The sequence below is a fragment of the Chlamydotis macqueenii genome, chromosome 10 (assembly GCF_036417535.1).
Source record: "Chlamydotis macqueenii isolate bChlMac1 chromosome 10, bChlMac1.mat, whole genome shotgun sequence".
In the NCBI taxonomy this organism is placed as follows: domain Eukaryota; kingdom Metazoa; phylum Chordata; class Aves; order Otidiformes; family Otididae; genus Chlamydotis; species Chlamydotis macqueenii.
The window spans coordinates 2,152,713-2,165,242 of NC_141565.1; the positions used below are offsets into that span (position 1 = coordinate 2,152,713).

The 12,530-nt window shown below is 39.6% G+C and overlaps 1 long non-coding RNA gene across 4 annotated transcripts in view; it reads right to left on the reverse strand.

Annotated features, from left to right (window-relative positions):
* Positions 1-823: 823 nt before the first annotated feature.
* LOC147599454 (uncharacterized) overlaps positions 824-12,530 on the reverse strand; it is a 28,296-nt gene continuing 16,589 nt past the window's right edge. The window contains exons 3-7 of one of the 4 annotated variants that reach the window (XR_015259537.1): positions 11,885-12,114; positions 9,636-9,731; positions 6,155-6,325; positions 5,561-5,714; positions 824-2,147 (exon numbers count right to left, since the gene is read on the reverse strand). This is a non-coding gene — a long non-coding RNA (uncharacterized LOC147599454). Of the gene's footprint in view, positions 2,148-5,560; positions 5,715-6,154; positions 6,326-9,635; positions 9,732-11,853; positions 12,115-12,530 lie in introns of all 4 variants that reach the window. The other 3 variants (XR_015259535.1, XR_015259534.1, XR_015259536.1) reach the window with 3 other exon arrangements.

Below are 12,530 nucleotides of genomic sequence, written 5' to 3' on the forward strand. Positions count from 1 at the left end.
CTGTAAATGAACAAGTGATTCAGCCTCTAAATAAAACCAGTGGATGGCCAGCAAGGTGAACTTTTATCAGTCTACCAGATGTCAATAAACACATCCTTAACCAACGCAATCAAATCACCAAATTTGAAGTGCTTGCTTGAAAGGCTGGGCACGCTACAGCTTCAAAGAAATAGCTGGAAAATTGTTAACTGAGTAAAGTTTACTATTTGTCATTCTTGAGCAATTGATTGTTGCTATTTTGTCCGTATGGACACACACACACGCACACACAATCACCTTAGGGCAGAGACCCAGCACAAAAATTTACAGCCCAAACAATCTTTTGGCAAATTAACAGGGAACAGAAATCAGTATTTTATGTGTGGAAATGTCAAGTGGGCATGATTAGCTATACCACGTGGCAAATAGTGTGTATTATGTGTCATGTTCTCAGACAGCTTTAAAATCTAGCTTACTGTCTTTCTATGCTTCACGTAACTCCATCTGTTCTTCCCTGTTTTTCTTTTGGTTTTACGTAGCCATAAATGTTTCACAGAAGTCAGCTAAGTTTTTGTTAACAGGGCTGTCTAATAAAACCCAGGTGTCTCCACCTGCACTTTCACTATTGTCAGCAGAGGTGCTAGCCAGGCTGGCACCGAGAACAACTTAAATGCATGCACAGGCTGCAGTGTGCTACCAAAATTCTTACTGACCTCTACACTAACCCTGCCACTTTTACCTGTCACTGGATTTTAGGCCCACGTAACCAGTACAGCAGAGTTAGGACTCGCCCTCCGAAAATGCAGGTCGCTACTCACTTTTACCGGTTTCTGAAGTCAGGTAGCAGCGGAGTTAATTTTGTAGGGTGTCCTTTATTTTTTGCTTTATTTTAAAGAGTGATTGCTGGAGCAAGTTGAATGTGTTACGTCTTGAGTATTATTGAGGCTGGAAAGCAGCCAGAACAACCACGGAGCAAAACTTCTAGGCAGTTTTCCATATCTACAATAAAACTCAAGTCTCTAGCAAAGTTATCTAAGGAATCCAGGCTGAGAACAACAAATGAAAAAGGACTGGCACAGATAGGGTCGTGCTATAAGGAAAAAAGATATTAAGCATTTTATGATTTTGGACAAAGTTTCCTGCACAGTGATATCACTACATTGCTTTTATTCCTCAGAAAAATCTGAGTCAACATACTTCCCCTTCAGCAGCTACATTCAGATTCACATTCTCTGGCAAGTTGGGTAAATCAAAATGATCTTAGAGAGACAGATCAAAATTTATTACCCACTCTTGCCCATTCATACGTGAAATAAGCTACGGTCCTCTAGCCAAAGACTAAAATATTCTGTATTTTAATTATTTGGTGCCTCAGCTATGGTACAATTTGTTGAGTATTGTGCCATGCTTCTTTAAGAACAAGATGACTGTGCTTATGGTGTTTTGAATGTTAGAGTACATTTCAGGAAAAAAAACCCAAACACTTGCTCTATGAGCAGCACAACTAAAGCAGCTTCACTACAGATTTATAGGAGCTCATCCATGAAGCACCTGTGCTCCCCACTAGAACAAATGAAGATATCTTAACTGTGTTCCTCATCTCAGTGTCACCCCACAGGGCAAAACCCTCACATACGGTGCCTCATTCAGCTTCAGGTAAATGGTGGCTGGCCTGCTATAGTAAACAGTACAATGTACCGTGGCTGGTTTTGGAGTCCTTTCCTTCCTTCAGCTGGGGAATAAATATGGTTCCTTTTTCTGTCTTCAGTTGCCGATTTCCAAGAAACTTGTAGAAATTTAATTATTTCTGAGACCTTGGCTCATGTGTCAAACATGCTTGAAATTTGGAGCAAGAGAGAGACCGAACCATTACATAAGCTTCCTCTCCTTAGGAAAGCAAGCTAATCAAGATTGTTCCATGAAAAGTCCCACACCCAAATGACTGGAAGTGCATTTTTTTTACAAACATAGACTCATGCCAAACAATAGCCATCGCAACCCCTTTGCCCAGTGTCCTTTTTCTTGGCAGTGATACGTGTTTGACAACGAAGCACATATTGTTTGTCATCTGCTTTGAAGAAGCAGTTTACCAGTTAATAGGAATGTCCAGTTATTCCCAACTTCAATTCAGCTGGATCAAAATCATTAATAGATTTCCATTAATCAGGCTGTAGGGGAAAGAATAACAAAATGCAAATGTAGTATTTTTTTTTTTTCCAGAATGTTAGGTAACCATACTTTTCCCCTCTAAGCTCCAAAGCTATACTGTATTTAATTTCATTGACAGATATCCCATACTTCTTCAAAATCTGAAGGAAAAAGATTGGGATCAGTATTCTGGGCATTCATAGTATGTTAGATTAATATTGTTGGCTACCTACTCTGCATACCACGATTAAGTCAGCACTCCCTCAGCTGCTAGCTAGTCTGGATTCTGTTGTTGTAATCGACGTGTTTGCTACCAACCTACCTACCTTTTTGAAGGCCAAATGCTATTTTTTTTGCTGGTTTTTGCATGTTCCTATACTATGGATTGTGCCATGTGGTGAGGTGCTCTGTGCTCCTTCCAGTACCTCTCTCTAGGCATGGGAACATGAGAATATTGACTATACTTCTCCTCCTAAGCACAAAGATACAATGTCGCTCCCTTGGGAAAGCAACGTGAGGGTAGCAGTGCCGTACCTGTGAACAGGAGCAGTAGCTGCATGCAAAGCCAAGGATGCACCAGCATTTGCAAGAAAATGAACTGTGCTCCCTTTGCCACTGAACTGATCCTTGCACAAAACCCAATTATATTTACGCAGTTCTCCCACAAAAGACATTTGGTTTTGTTTCATTTTTAATCATAGTGCACTGGAAGTTTAATTGACTACCTGTTCATTTTGATACTCAGAATTATATTAACTTTTACAATCCATTGAATACAAGTAGATTCAGTTTTGATACTCAAATCTAATACTTGCTCATTTTGATTCCAGAAGGTGTACAGAAGTCCCCTCTTAAAGACCTCACGTCTTTAAGGATCCTTAGCTTGTTCCCTCCTTTCAATATTTCCACCAGGGATCACTCTTTTCTCCTGCCTCAGATTTGGTGAGAATCAGCTGTTGTTAGCCTGGAATGTATCAGCTAGCAGGAAGTGCTGGGGGTTAAGACAGAAACAGAGAATTCCAGAATTCTGTCACAAGGTTTTATTCTGTTCTACCTTGTACTCTTAGTCATTTGCAGTACAAGAAGAAAGCATAAGTAGTTCCATAAAGAATGTGGACTTCTGTTGAGATGGAAGAACACATCCCACTAGTGCCCAAGTACTCTGGTATGCGAAATGATTGTTTGGTTGGGGTGGGGGGGGGTGGGGAATAGAATCACAGACTGGTTTGGGTTGGAAGGGGCCCTTCAAAGCCCACCCAGTCCAACCCCCCTGCAAGGAGCAGGGACATCTCCAACCAGATCAGGTTGCTCAGAGCCCCGGCCAAGCTGGCCTGGAATGTTTCCAGGGATGGGGCGTCCACCACCTCTCTGGGCAACCTGAGGCAGTACTCTACAACCCTCACTGTAAAAAAATTTTTCCTAATATCTAATCTGAATCCGTCTCCCTCTATTTTGAAAATAATTCAACATTTTGGCAAGCCCTGGTTTTGCATGCCCCAACACCAGATAGACACCTGCACAAATATTGTTTGCATACAAATACAACTGTGTGCACAGAAGTCTGGAAAAAAAAATCTAAACCCTGAACCAGAAGCCAAGCCCCAAATCTCCATCTTTTACAGTATGTCACTATTGAAATAGTGATAGTTTAAAGTGATTGTAGTAAAGGAAAAAATAGAAGAGATGTTTTTGCTAAATGATGACAGATTCACACCCTCTTGACACTGGGACTTCACTAGCAGTTTGAACTAGCTGGCTGAATTTTATGCAGAGGTATTTTTAGCTGCACCTGTACACTGTTTTTGCTTTTGTAAAATGTCTACATGCATACCTGCAATCTTTTAAACGTCCCCACTGTATCCACATGCCGATCAAGGAGGACCATATGCACACAGAACCACGCCATAGAGATCCTTGCCAACAAGCTGTCTGAAAATACGGGTCTGCTTTGCAATATCCACAAGATGGACAATGTCGTTTTCTCTTTCCAAAAACGGGGAACCTGCAGGTGGACAATGCAGGACTTAAGCTGTTCCTAAGCAGAGGTCCCAAACATGCTGACTAGTGTTGAACGCTCTTCCAAGCCAGGCATGTTATGTCTGAGCCACAGTCTGCTTCCCATGTTCACGTGTGGTGTATCATTTATAATCCAAGGGTGAACTGGAATGGAGAAAAATTGCTTGAACTAAAAATAGGAATTTGTGGATACCAGTACAGTACTTTATTAAGCTGCACTGAAATTAAGTCTTCTCAACCACCAGCTTATTTCTTCTCACTTTTACTTGAGTTACTTTACTTCTTATCACATACGTGGGAATAATTTTACTATTTTTACTAGGAAACTAGAATGTAATCTGTTTGTCTCCCAATTCACTAAAAAAGGCTGGCTAAAACTGAGTATCTTTCCCCAACTTTCATATGGAAAATTATTCATCCTTTTTTGTTAGGAAATCTGTAGTGGATTTGAAAAAAATCCTGTAGTTACAGGAACTAAATTACATGAAACACTTTCGGATACACAAGCTTGAAACTTCAGGCAGAGAAAGCAGTGCTGCTATCTAGAGCAAAGGCCATTCCAGACCTTCTATTATAAACCCTCCACTTTCTGTGCCTTCCAAAACCCAAACCTCAAGTACTTGAGATTGATTATTTTTCTGTGTCTAGTTCAGACTTTTTTATTTTTTATATTAAAGAAATAAGTAGTTGATCTTTTGATGAGAATCATAGTTAGGAAGGTGTGTGTTTTACCAGAAATACAAAAGAAAAAATTCATTAAGTTTACCCGTGTGGTGAAATGGCTTCATGTTTCAGAGAAAGGCAACGATGTTGGCAGACAGTGTCTTAGAATGTTTTGCAACTTTCATTCTGCATTGTCGAGATTGTGCATGTGATTTCTGAATCTAGTTTCTTCATGACAGGGTTTGGCATTGGGCTTACATGCACTGTGCTATTTGTAATTTGAAACTGCATGGATATACACCTGCAGTGGTAAGCGGAGACTTGCTAGCAGTACAAAAAAAAAGGGCTGTCCAGAAGCAGAACAATGCTACACTGCAGCATATGCAAGGTCTACCTAAGGACTGACGACAAATAAAAGGAAATGGTTTACTGGGGGAAGGCTGTGTATTTCTAGTGCAGTATTATTTTGCCCAGTAGACCAATGGTTAACATTTTAGGGAAACATTTCATCTCCCTACAAGAGAACTGACTTTCTACCCAGAGCTCACGTAGATTGAGTGAAATGTGTGGTTTGTCTTTGTCCTACACTATTCTCAGGATTCTTATCTACTTTCCCACACATGGAACAAGGCAGAGGCCACAAAGAAAGAAAGGGCACGATAATAAAAAAAAGACAGAGAGCCTCTCTTTGCCTTCCCCTCTATGCTCTTGTAGAAAAGAGAAGTTCATGAGGTTGCTGCACTGCAGAATGTACCTCTTCAACAGAGTAAAGAGCTGAAGAAAAAGGACTGCACTGGGCACAGTAGTTCCACTCTTTGAGAAGCTGCATGTTTACCCTCTGAGAGGGAGGGCAGAGTTTTGTTGTCCGTGAACAGACAAGCAGGCCACCCAGCAACCACTGTCTTAATCTGGAGAAGAGAGACAGCTGGTGAGGACAGTAAGTCTCTTGTCTGCTACTCGGCATGCCAGCAGGAGGAAGAGGCTATAGGAACACAAGGCAGGGCAAATTCAATGTTTCTCAAAATGAGGAAAAGGGAAGAGTTAGTATTTTAGTTTAAGCCCTTTTTTTTCCCAGCTGTAGACCCATTGTCACTGCATGCTAATTTGCACTTAATTCTGCAGCCTCCTCCCCACTTTTACATATACATTGCCTATCAACAGCTGGACATGTTAATAGCAGAATCTTTTCAAGCTGTGGCAGTGGAAGATGCTTTATTGCAACGCATTTGCCTAAGCGCAAAGTGCCAAACGCAAAATAACAAGAATAACCCTGATTTTGCAAAATGGGGAAGAAAAAGTGGGTCAAGCTTGGGCATAGTCATTGCTGATCTGCTGAATTGCTAAGCACCTGAAGCCAGTGGGTAGCAGCAGCAATTGCAATTGCTCGCTGAGGTTCTTCTTGCCTTATTAAATCAAGTCAATACTTGCTCAATGATCAGAATCTCTCTCAGCTTCAATCTTGTGTTGGAGCTCAGGGGAGGAGACTTGCATGCAGGCTTCACTGTTCCTCTTGTAAGAGCTAATAAACAGTATAAAAATGGAAGCATGAGTGATCTCTCTTGCCTGGGGATATTATTGAAACCTGGTTACATGGGAATTCATTCTTATTTTGTGATGGCAACTCCCAATCTGAAGTCAGCTGTAGCAGATGAGGAATTCCTTAGGTGTATCAGATACTTCATTTAGCTTTGGGCAGATACCAAGAAAAATTACAGGTTAGTTAGCTAGTTCAAAAGGAAAAAAATGCATTGCAATTAGAGAGCCTATTATAAGCAGGAGACGAATACCTGCCAGGCTGCATTCTGGGATGGTGGGATCTGTTCCCAATGCCATCAGATGACATGCAGAAGAAGATGCAGTAAGTACAAGGCTTTGATTTTGAAATTATATACATAAATATATACACATACATACTTTTTTATCTGAGGGAAGATTGTAATCACTATTTAATCACAGATAATATTTTCAAGGTGCAGAAGCAGCTCTCATCTTCTTCAGATTATATATTAAAGTTGGCTGTACATTTATAAATCTTGTTTTGTTGTAAGCAAGGATTTCAAATTGTGGATATGGTTTTACTTTGAACAGTATATTGCATATTGCCCACTAAGTACAAAAATACATGGCTACTATCCTGAGAGAGCTAAGCATTTAACACATGATAAATGTACCATGTTAGTTGTGAAAAGCAATTAAATACTATAACTAATTTTATACATTTATACAGACTGCAGACAGCTCTAATCCTTTGTTTCCACAAGATATATGAGACCCTTGTGACAGCTTTGTGCCTCATTTGAACGTATTCAGCTCATAAGTTAAAGAAATATTGTTTAGAAATACTTTAAGTATGCAGATCTTGAAGCCTATGTGGCAGTGCTGACTCGAGCAACCAGAACTCAGGAATTTACACAGTCCTTGCAGTTAGTTTACAGACTAGTGGATGTGCAGCCCAACTGGCTATTTTATCTTCCTCTGCTCAGATGAACTCTTTCCCATCAAAGTTTCCACCCCTATACTGGGAATGGTGGGTGATGTTTTGTGAGTGTATGGGCAGGTAGAGGAGGGGATTCTTGTAGCAATTTTATTTCTGAAAAAATACCAATAGATTTCATTACAGAAGTCTATGATCCTATCTACTGAGATTAAAAAAAATACAGATTTGGTACTCATTCCTTTCTCCTAATGTAATTGAAGGATCTGAAAGACTAGTAAGAATGCTCAAATTAATGATACGCTACTTCCTTATTATTAAATTATTATTTTTAGAATTACACAAGATTCAGTTCTTCATGAGGAGTTCAAGTCTGTCTGGGATACACAAAACTACACTAATCTGGGTATGTGAGTGAATGCAAGGGAAATAACTTCTCTAGCCTGTCAATAAAATCTTTCTCTGAGCACATTCTAATACACAGATCCCTGAAATCCCATTAGGATAGTTAAAAGTATCCTTTGTTGTTTTTCACATTGCTGCTACTTTCTACTGCACAGAACGTAATAGTAGCCAGGGGATGTAAGAGTACCCGAAGCAGATGCAACCCAAGCAGCTATTGTAAAAAGCAGCTGCAATGTAAGGGAACCGTCTCCTCTGGCTACAAAAGCGAGGGATGATAATAGCTACCTTTTTGCAGATAGGCAGCCCTCGCTTTCAAAATCAAGTTTATAGTACCTTGTCTTGCTGATTAATGACACATTCACTCACCAGAATGACGCTGTAGGAACTAGCTCAGTGTAGTGCTGTGCAAAACAAACCAAAACCTGATTCAATTCCACCTAACCCACCCACCTCAGTCTCCTTGCCAGCTTCCTGGATTTAATTGCTCTCTCGGATCTTGCGAGCGAATGCCTCCCACAAAGTGTTTTCTAGCACCTTTCTGAATCTGGTTTCTTTCACAGGCTTTGCATTTGGATTCCTTCACCTACTGCTAAAAGCTCAGTCCTTTCCTCAAAGTCTCAAAATGCAAAATAAATGCTTTGCCTATCTTTTTGTGGTTCTTTCTTTGACTCAATTCTCCTTACAGACACGAAGCTGAAAGAATGCCATGACAGCCTAACTTCCTTCAGGAATATGCAAGCAGTTAATATTGTTTAAAGAGCTGGTGAATCTGTAACTCATGTGAACATACGCTACTTCTATTCAAAGTTTATTTGCTAGCAAGGGCTTGTGGAAAATTTATGATTTCACTGAAGAATTACTCAAATTCTTTGGTGCAGGCTAATGAAGAAGAACTCTTACATAAACCAGAGCCAAGTTTTACACATTTAGGTTTTAATCAGAAACTTGTGCAATATTGTTTATATAACTGTCCAGATTCAAGTTTGCTTGTTATACCACTTAAGTCTAAATAGATGGCATGGTACATAATAAGCATTCATATTCTGGCCAGGATCACTGTCAATGAAAGAGATTACTGACTAAAGTGTTTGCTTATGGACAAAGATCCTAGGGATGAACCATGGAGGCTGTAGGACCACCATTCTTTGACACAGAGTTGGGTAGAATTAGTCCTTTGTGCTTGAAGTACCACTGTAGCCTTCACACTAATACTTCTTATCCAGTGTTCGTCTCTCTTCCTATTTTCCACACCCACCATGCCTTTATATTATTAACTAACAATTTATATGAAAAATGCCACTTACGCTCCCGCATTCTGCCTCTTTGATTATGACAAACTGCACCAAGTCTCACCTTTCTGTATCCTGCATCTCCAAATCTGAGTTGAAGCATACTCAACAGAGATATTTTGTCTTCAAAAGACAGGTTTTTTAAATTCTTCTGGTTTCAATTACACAATAAATTCTGAGATTATAAAAAGATATGATCTCATTGCTTAAGTGTCTCCAACTACCCACAAATTAAAATTATTTTTCTTATTCAACAAGCAAAATGCAGTATTTCACAGCTCTTTTCAACACAGTTGCAGAAACCTTAATGCTGTATCAGTAGCTTTTATGTTGATGTTGTGCTGCTTTTTAAAAAGGCTGGATGGGAAACGAAAACACACTGGCCATGTTAACACAGCCTTGGTGGTCTCTCTTCTATACTTCGTAATAAGATGTAGAATATGCAAGTCAGTTTTCCACTAGGGGAGGGAAAAATTATTGGGAAACTGGGTATTTACAGTGATGCTTGTCTTGTTTACAGTAACTTTTGTGCAAATGGTTGTGTTAGAGGACTGGTAGGCGTAACTCTCTTTAGCGTTGTTATATGTCTAAAGGTCAATAAAAGTGACTGGAGTCATCTTCAGCACAAATATTTGCGGCAGACCCTAAGGAATATGTGTATATTAAAGTTGCTTTCTAGGTTCACATCCCTAATAACTTACCTTCACCGTTATTTTCACTTGTTCTACCGGTACTAAAACCAGCATGGATATAGTGCAATCACCTCTTCTCTTGCCATGTGGCATATATTGTAATTCCTGGAAAGAAAAAAAAAGACTTACTACGTATCTGGTTTGAAGTAAGCACAAAGATAATTAGAAACATTCAGATTCGCTTGTGTTCATGTAATTTAACTGCTTAAAGTCCCATAAATTATCACTTGATGGGCCTTAAGATTCGGCTCCAGTGGAATTTGTTGGATAATATCAAAAGCAACTGAACAAGTGAAGAATGAAATACAGCTTCCAAAAGAACCGTACTGTTCAATACTGACAAATGCAATATTTCCTTCAAGAGAAAAAAAAACCAACAAACAATTGTCCACATAAATTGTAATTGCTTTCTAACAGGAAGCAAAAGATGTTTAAACTGTTGAAGTAGAAATTAGTCATACACAGATCAAAATCTATTCATATGCAAAGATTACTCATCTATAAATTGCAGCTGCTTTCAGATGCAATGTTAGATTACTCACTATAGCCTGAAAATAACTGTAAACCAGTAGAGAATGCTTATGTATGTTTCTTTCAAGTTAATTACTTATGCAAAAATGCATCTGTTGGATGACACTGATGAAGCTCGTGATTTTCAAATATTTCCTTGTCCTGCACAGTGATTACTCAAAATGTATCTGCTCAGAAAGATACCTCATCAAGAATCTTTCAACAAAATGCTTTTTCATTGGAAAATGAGATTCAAAGCCAAAAGTTTTGCATGGAAATGAATTTATTTTGGTGAAGCTTTTGTCAGGAAAGGTTTCAGTGTTCCAAGCCAAAGTTTCTGGTTTAGATGAGAGACATCCCTTCATTCCAAATTATCAAATAATGTAGGCCAACTGCTTGGGACAAAGTAAGTTCCAGGATTTTGCTCCTATTTGTATGTATTTATACAGAGTAAACCAGTTCCATCAGGAGAGATGGAAGGACCTATTGAAAACCAGTCACCAGAGCTGGGTTTGGGTATCCAACGTGGCTATTGCAGAACCTAGCATGTAGATAAGAGACTTTACCCCTAATGTTTGTTCTATTGACAAGCTTAAAAAATGAAGGGGGCTCTTCCCAAAACACTTTCACCCCATGATGAAGTAACTCCTAATCCAGAAAGAATTGTTTTCCAGTTTCAAATACAGTTGCACTGTTATGGGACTTGAGCTAGGAAACAGGAGATACGCAATCATTACAGCTTAAATAAGCCTGGATTCCTGCCTTCAGGTAAAAGCAGTAAAAACAGTAAAACCTGAAGAAAGCCAATATACATGTATGTAGAACTTGCAGCTCACTCTGTAAATAGGTTTATGTGGTTGAATTGTTCAGTAAGCTTAAGTAGCAGAGAACTAACTTTCTTTAAAGCAGAAGCCTCCTACTTGAGCCACAGCAATCCTCAGTTTTCAAGGGTTTTCAGCTAACTCCTTCTGCCCTAGCATTATCCCCTTTCATGTGAGGTAGAATCTAAAAGACCAGATTCCTCCCTCTGTGGTATGCTTTGTGATGGGAAAACAAATGGATCATAACTCATTTTCTCTTTTCCACACACTGTCTAGTCTTGGAGACATTAGTAAAAAGGAGAGATTAAATATTTTTTTTTTTGGGAGGGAGGGAAAGAAGACAAACCAAACCCAACCTGTATTTTGTTTCCTGAATTCTTTTCCTATATCTAAAATGACTGAGTTCTATGACTTCATGCCACTTTCTATATTTCAATTATTAACCTTCAGCTAGCATTCTTTATATGAGCTATGCCTAGGCTGTCAGTGTTGAATAGCTGGAGAATATCTTGAATGATTAATTTGGTGCTGGTATTAGAATTAACCTCAAAAAGCACAGGCTGGATCCCAAAATATCCCAAGGAACAAAACTTCCACAATAGCAACAACAAAACCAAGAAAAGCACATTGTGTGTGTGTACTTATTTATTTGATTATCCCGAGCACTCTGAACCTGGGTCTCTAATGTTGCCAGTTCTCCTAAATGTATAGAATGCCATTTGCCTTTGGGGTACGGGAAGTTTTGAAACTGCCTGATAATAAAGGCTTCCAGTAATGCCCCACATTCTGTTCCACCATGCTTACATCAGTTAGTGATCCACCTGATGACAACATCCCTCATCAATACCTATGGCAGCCAGCTTTCATTTAATCATCGTTTTGATGCCCTTATTTACATTTCTGTTCCTTGTGGGTTGCAGTCTGCACCTGCTTTTACCACAGGCTTGAGATGGCTTCTAGGCTGGAGTCCTCCAGTCAAACACAGGAAATCCCATATGTTCTTCAGTCCACCTCCATGCTGAGAGGGAGAACAAAGCCCAACTGATCCACCATTTGCAGGAATGGTAGGGAGAAGGGATGAGGCCTCTGGGACACTTTCTGCTTCTTTTCTTCCTCTGAGGACTGAATTAATGATTCTGCTTCCCATTTAAGCTCATCTGAAAAAAATCATATTGGTTACTGAGGGAGAGAAAGGTTGGTCCATCTGCCTTGTGAAGTTATGTTCTCGATGCTCTATCCCAGGAGATAAGTAGCACGTAGCCAAAGGAGACTGAAAAAGATGTGAGACCTGGAGCTGCTGGATTTCTAAAAGACTGGCTGGATCACAGGACAGAATAATTTTACTCTTGATAGCGTCATGAGAAGTAACAACACCGTACTGTCAAAGTTCAAAGGAATTGGTCAGGGACTACAGTCTGTTCCTCAGCCAGACCAAGATTATATCATGGATGAGCCATACCACTAACGATATGTGGCAGAATTTCCCTTTGCAGGATTAAACGCTGAGTTGTTGTTATACGACTGGCTTCAGAGCTTAATGCAAGCAAAAACTTGTATGTGGTCAGAGAGTTCA